The sequence below is a fragment of the Phaseolus vulgaris genome, chromosome 5, assembly GCF_051622355.1.
Source record: "Phaseolus vulgaris cultivar YP4 chromosome 5, ASM5162235v1, whole genome shotgun sequence".
Taxonomy (NCBI): Eukaryota; Viridiplantae; Streptophyta; class Magnoliopsida; order Fabales; family Fabaceae; genus Phaseolus; species Phaseolus vulgaris.
In genome coordinates, this window is record NC_143502.1 from 33,906,904 (window position 1) to 33,918,220 (window position 11,317).

The following is an 11,317-nucleotide window of genomic DNA, read 5'->3' on the forward strand; positions in this document are numbered from 1 at the left end:
GCTTTGAAGGCAAACCTCAGGGATTGTTCTATTAACACACCGTTGGGTCCTTCCAAAATGACTCCAACCCCACTACCTAGCTGGTTGGACGACCCATCAATCGAGAGTACCCAACGATCATCACTTCCGGCATTATGCGTTGTCTCAGCGGACAGCTCGACCACAAAGTCGGCGAAGATTTGCTCTTTAATCGGTCCTCGAGGTTCGTACTTGACGTCGAACTCTGACAACTCCACCGCCCATTTTACCATCCTTCTAGCTACATCCGGTTTCTTTAGAACCTTTTGGATGGGCAAGTCAGTCATCACCCATACTTAGAAGCTCTGGAAGTAATGTCGTAGCCTTCTCGCTGAAAACACGACCGCCAGCGCCGCTTTCTCTAAGGCTTGGTATCTCACTTCCGGACCTTGTAACACCTTACTGACAAAATAGATAGGTTTCTGAATTTGATCTTGTTCTTGCACGAGCACCGCGCTCAACGCCCTTTCAGTAACGACGAAGTATAACTTGAGGGGCATTCCCACTTGGGGTTTGCACAGAACCGGCGGGCTCGCCAAGTATTCCTTGAGTTTCACGAAAGCCTCTTCACACTCTCTCGTCCAGACAAACCTGTTATTTCTTTTCAAACACTGGAAATACGGGTGGCCCCTCTCCCCACTAGCAGATACGAACCGCGACAGGGCGGCCATCCGGTCTGTAAGTTGTTGTACCTCCTTGACAGTGGCAGGGCTTCTCATTGCCAGGATGGCAGCACACTTATCAGGATTCGCCTCGATTCCTCTTTCGATTAAGAGGAAACCTAAGAATTTTCCCGCTTCTACGCTGAAAATGCACTTCTCGGGGTTTAGCTTCAACCTGTACTTGGCTATTGTAGCGAATAGTTCCTCTAGATCAGCAACGTGCCGATTCTTTTCCGTGGATGTCACGACCATGTTGTCGACATAGGCTTGTACGTTCCTCCCTAGCATGGGCGCGAGCACTTTATCCATTAGCCTCTGATACGTGGCTCCCGCGTTCTTCAGCCCAAAGGGCATCACCCTGTAACAATAGCACAACCTTTCCGTCATGAAGGCAGTTTTTTCCTCATCCATGGGGTGCATCTTTATCTGGTTGTACCCCGAGAAGGCATCCAGGAAACTTAACAGTTTGCACCCTGCTGCATTGTCTACCAGGGCATCTATGCTGGGCAAAGGGTAGGAATCCTTTGGACACGCCTTGTTCAGATCTGTGAAATCGACGCACATTCGCCATCTCTCGTTGCTCTTCTTTACCAACACAACATTAGCAAGCCATTCCGGATACTGCACTTCCTTGATTTGGCCTGCGAATAAGAGTTTCTGTGTTTCCTCCCTAATCGCCTGCCTTCTTTCTTCATTGAACTTCCTCCTTCTTTGACTGACTGGCTTGACTTGGGGGTCCATTGCCAAACGATGGGACAAGAGGTCGGGATCAATCCCCGGCATATCTGAGGTGGACCACGCAAACGCATCCAGATGTCTACTTATTACCTTGGCGATCTGATCCCGCGTTTCGTCATCTAGGGTTTTTCCCAGCTTGAATGTCTTTCCGCCTATCTCCTTCTCGAGCCAATCCTTGACCGGCTGGGGCCTCCTTTCACTGGCGATGACCGCCCTTGCGATTCCTAACTCTCTGGTGGTCTCCAGGCGGTCGCCTTCTTCCTCTATCTCTGCGATGCTTGCCACATCTGGCATCGCCGCATCCCCCTCAGCGATTACTTGAAGTGTTGTGCCTACTCGCCAGTCCTCCTGGCCGGGACCTGCACCAGAGGGTGGCGTTGTGCTTACATGGCACACTGATCGCCTATTTCTGAGGCTGTTTTCATAGCACTTCTTTGCCTCCTTTTGATCAGAGCGGATGGTGATAACCACCCCTTCCATCGAAGGTAGTTTGACCTTCATATGCCTAGTGGAGGGCACAACTCCTATCCTATTAAGCGTTGGCCTTCCTAACAGGACGTTGTATGTTGAGGGGGCATTCACGACCAGGTACCTGATCTTCTCTGTTCGCGACACTGCCCCATCTGTGAATGTCGTTCTTAACTCAATGTACCCCCTGACCTCCACTTGGTCACCAGCAAAGCCGTATAGGCAGCCCCCATACGGCCTCAGATGGTCTGGGGACAACTGTAACTTTTCGAAAGTTGGCCAGAACATCACATCTGCCGAGCTCCCTTGATCGACCAGTGCTCGATGAACCATCCTTCCCGCCGTGACGAGTGAGATCACGATGGTATCGTTGTCGTGGGGCACGACATCCCTGAGGTCTTCTTTGGTGAACGTGATGTCCACATCGGGCGAATGATCCTCAAAAGCCTCCATTGACATTATGGACCTAGCATACTTCTTGCGTTGCGATGACGTACATCCACCGTCCGAGAACCCACCCGCTATGGTGTGGACCTCGCCGTGGATGGGCACCTCGTGCTGCTGTCCCTCGCCGCTTGCCGGTTGCATAACTGACTGTTGTCCTGTCTGCTTCTCCACCAAGTAGTCCTTCAGGAAGCCATTCTTCACGAGTTCGTCCAATTGGTGACCCAACGCTAAACAATTGTTAATATGATGCCCAAATGCTTCGTGGAACTCGCACCACGATTCCTTATGGGGTCCTAGCATCTTGTTAGACTTCGCCGGTGGCCTCAACTTGTCGGCTATGTTGGGCACCGCGATCAGATCTTTGAGTTCCATCACGAAGTTGTGTCTCGGTGGCCTGTTCCCTTCTCTTCTTTCCTCTGCTCGACCCCTAGGCTGGGTCCTCCTTGGCTCGTAGGCGGGCTTCCTGTCTAAGTGTTTTCTCTCCGTGGCGGCTTGGTGAACCCTAACAGGTTGCGTACGTATGTGTGCCTTGGGCCGCACGGGTGCAGCGGTCGTGCACTTCTTGTATGCCTCACCTTCTGAGGCAATGTGATTTACCGCTCGTCGCCTTATTTCAGCGAAAGCTTTTGGGCGACTGCAGTTGAGCGTTTTACTAAAAGATCCGAGACGTACCCCCTTCCTGAATGCATACACGATCATGGGTTCCTCTATGGTGCCTACTTTCACCACTTGTGCCCCAAAACGACTTATGTACTCTTTTAGGGTTTCGCCTTGGAACTGCTTGACGTCAAAAAGATCATATGAGACTGGGGCGGGAGTTCTGTTGGCTAGATACTGCTCTCTGAATAGTTGTGAAAGTTGGGCGAAGGACGTGACGTGGCCCTCTGGGAGGCTGATGAACCAATCCATAGCCATCCCCGTCAAGGTGCTCATGAAAAGCTTGCACCTCATGGTGTTTGAACCGCCTACCAGCAACATCTGTGTGTGGAAGGTCGTGAGGTGTGCCTCAGGATCCTCCACCCTCGTGAAGGTCACTTTGGGTCCCGTGAACGTATTGGGAATCGTTGTCTCCAGAATTGCCTGTGAAAACGGTGTTGTGAATTCCCTGGGTGGGGATGCGGCCTCAGGCTCGTCTCTGTTACGCCATCCACGGCGTAACTCCTCATTGGCACGGTGGAGCTCGTCGTTTCTTTCTTGAGAGGCTTCCAGATCCGCCTGCATGCGCTCCTGCTCCACCTTTGAGGCTGCCATTGCATTTTGCAGCCCTTGCACCATACCCACGAGTTGCTGCAGGGTCATCTCTTCACTCCTGGCGCGTGCTGGTCGGGTGGTCATGGCTCTCTGAAGATCTTTTCAACTTATCTGGGTTTTGAGAACTGGAACTGAAAACTTGTGTGGTGGAACCGATGTTTTATCGGCCCCACGGTGGGCGCCAAATGTTCCTGCCGGTTGACCGGGATCGTCTTTGCGTGTGGCTTGTCCTCGCGAGCTAGGGCACCTTCGTCCTGCTCCGTCTGTGAGTACCTGAAAGAAGTGAACAAAGAGGTGCCCTCGCGGCCGTAAGCACTCCGACGATCAAGTCAGCTAGCGAGAAACACCAAAGTGACTGAAAACTGTATGATAATCTCAATGACTGAAATTGTGTGGCTAAAACTGTGTTGCCCTAATTGCCTTGTGCTCCCTGCAGGGTGCTGCGAAGACAACTAGGGTTTGTGCTCTGTGTGACTTATGAGAATTAGGTTAAAACTCGTGTAGCTATGAAAGCGTACCTTACTAGGGCTCTTCGTGCCCTTTATATAGGTGAAAACTATGGTTTACCTTTGCGTTGCTGCTCTTATCTAGGGTTCCTTGGAGAAGGTCCTTGCGCCGCTATTCCTAGGATCTGAGCGTATCTGGCACATGGACTTCCCTTATCTGGAGTGCAATGAATAACCTTGTGGCCGCTTGGGTTCTAACTTGAGCGTCGTATCTCTCGCGCCATCATACTTCGTGGGTGCCCTAATTAATCACGTGTCATGCATGCAGCCTTGCTTGGAGATCTTTAATGAGCACGTGGGCATTGTCACGTGCCCCTTTGACTTGATCGTTTATTCTGTGCGGAGGGTCCCACAGCGCCGCCACCCAACTTAGGGTTATTCCATCGTGTGGGCCCTCTTCTCTGTGAAATGCTTCGGGCGATGTCTTATTGGGGCGACATCCTTCCGTGAGTTGACTTTGACTTTGACCTTTTGTTGATCACCCCGGGACGGTACAATGCCTTAACTCTCTTTTTGGTTTGAATTCCTCCATAAGGCTACCATTCACCAAAACCGAGACTGATGCAGGTTCCATACACCATTTAATCCGTTTGATCCACAGACTATGGAAGCCCAATCTCTATAGCATATCATATAGAAACTCCCAACGCACCGAGTCATATGCCTTCTCATAATCCACTTTCAAGCACATACCACTTCTTTTATTCCTCCTAAGATCCTCAACCACTTCATTTGCCATGAGGACACTATCTAGCATCCCTCTATCCTTCAGAAAAGCTAATTGACTTTCATTGATAACAGAGGAGAGAACATTCTTAATTTTGTTTGACAACACCTCTGAGATAATTTTGTGTAAGGCTCCCTCCAACGAAATAGGTATGTATTGATTTAGCTTTACCGGATCCCTCACCTTAGCTAACAGGGCTATAAAGGATGCATTGCAACCTTTAGGTATGACTCCCATTTCTAGGAATAATGCCACTGCTACAACTATCTCATTTTTCATAAAACCCCAACTCTGCTTGATAAAGTTGAAGTTATAATGATCTGGGCCAGGGCTTTTTGACCCATCACATTGCCAAACCGCTTCCTGTATTTCTTCCTCAGATATGTCTGCTATAAGACTCAAATTATCTTCCATGTTCAGACATTTGAACTCTATCGCCCCAAGACAAACCTCGAAGTCTCTTGTTGACATAAACCTACCTCCAAATACCTTTTTCACTTTTTTTCTAACAACTTCAGGTTCCTCACTCCGCTGGCCCTCAACCTCAACACCTTTAACTTCATTCCTTAGACTTATCTATCTCAGAGTGGAAGAACCCTGAACAAGAGTCCCCGTGTTTGAACCAGTTTGCTCTAGCATTTTGGCTAACAAGAGATTCAATCTTCTTATTAGTCAGCGATAACTGGCCATCAAGCTCCATTCTTTTCACCCTTGTGTTGGCCTCAAGGTCTCCATTAGCATCTTGGTTGTCAAGAATCTCTATATCCTCCAAGATCCTTTTCTTATGCGTATACAAATGACCAAACACATGTAAGTTCCATACTTTTAAATCAGCTTTAAGAAGCTTAAGTTTATCTTTAAGTATGGATATAGTGTTCCCTTGCACTGAGTATGACATCCATTTATTTTTCACCATCTCCTTCAAACCCCTCTACATATGACAGGCATCGATAGTTTTGAAAGGCTTAGGACCCCAATCCTTAGCAATTGATTTCACCACTATAGCACAGTGGTCCGTGACTTCTCTTGACTGGACATATTGTTTGCTCGTTGACCACTTATGAAGCTCCTCCTCAAAAACAAGCACTTTATCTAATCTACTCTAAGCTGAGCCATTTGACTTGAACCACGTGTACCTCTTACCCACCAATGGCAACTCCAACAGAAAATTATTGTCTATGAAGCTATAGAAACTGCTTATCTAACTAGATTGGTCACTTCTTTATCTGACTCCTTCCCTCTCGTTAATACTTCTCACCACATTAAAGTCTCCACTAAAGCACCACGCCAAGTCACGAAATACCGATTTAAAGTTAGACAACGCCTCCCATAGGATTATCTTATCGCTCAAATTGCATGCAAAATACATATTTACTAAACCACACCTAGTCTTGGAAGTTACATGCTGGACAAGAATAGCAATGTACCCTTTTCCCATCACATGATTTTCATAATAGAACACCTATTTATTCCACATGGATAATAAGCTCCATTCTTTCCTTCATTGTGAACCCATCCAATTTTATTATCCCCCACAAGACAAAACATCTGGCATCCAAGAAAGCATTTGTTTTTGTTTCTTGTAAGTTCACAAAATTTGCACTCTCACAAGCAATAATATGTCTCATATATCTAGCTTTGGTTCCCCTTAAGACCTCTTATATTTAGATTTACTATTATCATGTGACACCAATTTTGCTTCCTTCCTCATACTTCATCATCACCTCACGATCCTTCTCCTGCATCTATTTGTCTTATTTGATAACCTCCTCCTCATTCCCATTACACGTAATTCCTAGTTTCTTACCTAACTCCCACAGATTGATAGGTTCCCTGCTATTTTCGAAGTTCTAAAATCTGGAATTACAATTGACGATACCACCATCAGAAATGCCTGTTGAGATAGCTTAACCTAGAAGAGGAACCGTCCCGACCCTAATTCAAGTCCGCGACTGGTTAAATTTTGTGCTTAGACCAAAATATTGTTAAATTTACAATAACAATGAAGATGACACTAGAAAACAAATTATATTTATCCATAATAAAAAAATAACAAAGTCATTATAAACAAAAAAAAACATTAAAAGAAAATTAAATTGTAGACCAATTAATCTAAAAATGATAAAAAAATATAATTAGTTTTATAATCACTAAAAAAATTATTAAATAAAAACTAATTTTAAAGATCAAAATAATTAGTTACTATATTGACTAAATTAAAAATCATTTTATAAAATAAAATATTATTGGTATTTAAAGTAGTTTCTATTATTAATCAAGACTTTTAAATTAGTTTCTAGAGATTAATTTATAATCTAAAATATTAGTAGCTAAAACCTTGATAGCTAATTTAGATACCAATTTAGAAACTATCTTATAAATTTTTATTAATAATAGAAACCATTTTAGATATCAATAATTTTTTAGTATCTAAAATAATATTTAACTTATTTAATATAGTGACTAATTATTTTTTCTCTAAATTTGGTTATTATTTTCATGATTTTCTTATAGTGAATGAAAACGGTAAAGAATGTTTTATTTTGTTAAAATTAAAAAATATTGTTTACATATTGAAATGTTTGAATAAAAATAATTATAAATAATATTAAGTTAAAAATTCAGGGCATATAAGACTGTTGGTGACATTCATGTATGAATGAATATTTTAACGTTGGTGAAGAAATCTTATGTAATAAGACATGCAAACATTCGTGTCTTATTAATAATGTTTTAAGACGATGGTACGTAGTGTTTGCAAATACTCTATCTTAGGGAAGTGTCGGGCAAGGTGAATTTGCTCACTACCAGAAGTTGAACATAAGCAGGGTTCTGCAGGGCAGGAAAATCTGTTTTTCCACAGCTATGAAGAGTAGTAGTTGAGCCTGAAGATGAGAATGAGCAGTTGTGTTGTAGTTGTGTTGTTACCTTTGTAGGCAGGTGCAGCGTGCCTTGTTGTAGTAGTCTTGTGACAAAGTCTTGGAGCCAGAAAAGCCAAGGACCACTTGTGACCTACGTGCATGTGGTTAAGGAAGCAGAATGGAAGGATTTAGCTTTACGGTATGGTACTTGGATTGCTAGTAAGAATGTAGGGAGATTAATTCTGGGTAGGCAGTTGAAGTTGGGACTGGTATAATATCAATTGGTATTCTAGATGTATTAAAACCGTTTCTGGTTCATGGAAGAAGATGAATGTCAGGGTTGTGTATATCTTCAAGCTAGCATGTGGTATGGAGGTTGAGTCAGTGTTGAGTTAGAAGCTTGGAAATGGAAGTCGTATGGTGGAGTAGAAGGAAGGGTTGAAAGCTTCCCTATATGGATCAAAGTTAATGGTTTTTCTGCTACCTGTCCAGCTGCTTTTAGTGCTTATTACAAGTTGTGCCTTTGCTGGATTTCTAATGTGGAGGCACGTGTTAGCGCACTCCAGGCCTATCTTTCTTTTCCTTTAGCTTATAAAGTTTGAGGAATGATATATGGACAACCTGCTCCACTATACAACCCTTAATTAATGATATAAAAAAAGGTATTTTTGTCATTTCATACAAAAATTGAAATTTTAGATAAAGAAAAAGGGTTGTATACTGGAACAAAGTTGTCCATGTATCATTTTTCATAAAGTTTAGAGGTGCAAAGTGTATACTGCAGCAACAACATGGTTTTGTCCACTTGGTTCTACAGAATATGGTACAATGGGTGTTGTTTTCTGGTTCCTTGGGAGCTCTTAAGCAGTTAGGAAATGGTCTCTTTAGATCTTTGTGAAGTTTTTTTGGGTTGGTAGAAGGTTTTTTTATTCAAGAAACCATTAGACGGGTTGGGTTTCTTGGATATTGTATACGGGGTTGAGGTACCCCTGAAGTACCTCTTTTATTATAATTTATTCTTTGCTGATAAAAAAAAACAGCTATTCATGATTTTGGTTTCAAGTTGGGGGCGATAGACATCAAGGTACTATCAGAAGAGGTTAGGCAAAACATGATTACTAATTTTACACACTACAAAAAAAATCAGTATTATCTACGGATTTTTACCCACGAATCTGAGTCCGTAGGTAAATTCAGCATTACCTACAGATATTACCTACGAACAACATTACTTACAAACATTATCCACAGATTCTGAATCCGTGGATAAATTCAGCATTACCTACCAACTATTACCCACGGATCTTATTACCTACCAACTTTTACCTTAAGATCTTTATTACCTATCCACTATTACTCACGAATCTCTATTACCTACAAACTATCACCCACTAATCTCTATTACCTACCAACTATTATCATAATAATTATATACATAATATTAAAAATATTAATATAATATGAAGAATTATAAAATCATAATTCATATTCATAAATAATAATAATCATAACTAATTTATACAAATTATTAATATTATAAAATTAATAATATTAATATAATACTTTAAATAATATAATTAGTATTATATTAATAATATGAATAATATTAATAATAATAATAGTATTAATGATATTAGTAATATAACAAATTTAATAATATCAGTAATAATAACATTAATAATATAAATACTATTAATAAAAATATATATAAAATTAACATTATTTATAATATTAATAAACATTTAATAATATTAATAAATATTTAATAATATTAATAAATATTTAATAATATTAATAAATATTTAATAATATTAATAAATATTTAATAATATTAATAAATATTTAATAATATTAAATAATATTAATAATATTAATAATTTTAATAATATTAATAATATTTAATAATATTAATAATATTTAATAATATTAATAATATTTAATAATATTAATAATATTTAATAATATTAATAATATTTAATAATATTAATAATATTTAATAATATTAATAATATTTAATAATATTAATAATATTTAATAATATTTAATAATATTAATAATATTTAATAATATTACTAATATTTAATAATATTAATAATATTTAATAATATTTAATATTATTAGTTAATAATATTTAATAATATTAATATTTTATTAATATTTAATAATATTAATAATATTATTAATATTAATAAAATTTATAATATTAATAATGTTAATAATATTAATAAAATTTATAATATTAATAATATTAATAATATTAATAAAATTTATAATATTAATAATGTTAATAATATTAATAAAATTTATAATATTAATAATATTAATAATTTTAATAATATTAATAATATTAATAATATTAATAATATTAATAATATTTATAATATTTATAATATTAATAATATTAATAATATTAATAATATTAATAATATTAATAATATTTATAATATTAATAATATTTATAATATTAATAATATTAATAATATTAATAATATTAATAATATTTATAATATTAATAATATTTAATAATATTAATAATATTTATAATATTAATAATATTTATAATATTTATAATATTAAAAATATTTAATAATATTAATAATATTAAAAATATTAAAAATATTAAAAATATTTAATAATATTAATAATATTAATAATATTTAATAATATTAATAATATTAATAATAATGATGATATTAAATATATGAAAAATGTTATTAATTTTTATTTTATTAATTATGTTAATATTGATAGTCATACTCATAAGTATAATAATAATCATAACATGACAACAAAACTTGACTGATGTAATGGTTAAAGCTTCTATGGACATTACTCAAGGGACTTGACTTGGAGTCAGTAGATATTACCTACGGAGGGTGATCCTCTAGCTCTGTTTCTTTTCATCGCGGTAGCTGAGGGGTTATCTAGACTAGTTAGGCAGGCGACCAAAGCTAACCTTCTCAAAGGTGTGAAGGTGGGGTACAATGAGGTTGACATCTGTGTGCTTCAATTCGCAGATGACACTCTTTTTATGTGTCAAGACTCTTATGCTAATATTTTTACGTTGAAGGCTATGCTTAGATGTTATGAGCTAGCATCGAGTCTCAAGGTCAACTTCCATAAATCAAAGTTGGCAGGCATAAATGTTGAGAGGCAAGATATTGAAGTTTATGCTAAATCCGAGGAAAAAAAATTTTGAGAACCAGTTGTGAGCAGAATCAGAGCTAAACTTAGTGTTTGGAATGGTCATTTTTTGTCTTTGGCTGGAAGACTTTGCCTGGTAAAATCGGTGTTATCATTTATTCCTTTGTTCTATCTTTCCTTATTTAAAGCATCGGAATCAGTGTTTAACAACATTATTATCATCGAAAGGAGATTCTTGTGGGGTTGGGGAATGGAGAAGAGTTCAATTTCGTGGGTGAGTTGGGACAATATGTGTAAGTTCAAAGAGGAAAGATATAAGGAAGTTTAATACGGTCCTCTGGCTAAGTTGAAGTGGAGGTTAGTATTTGAGGAAACAGGGAAATGGAAAGATATTCTCTTATCGAAATATGGAACAGGTGTTGACTGATGCCCGTTACGTGTGAAGCTACAATCAAGGTGGTGGAGATATGTGTCTTAAAGTTGTGGATAGGGGGA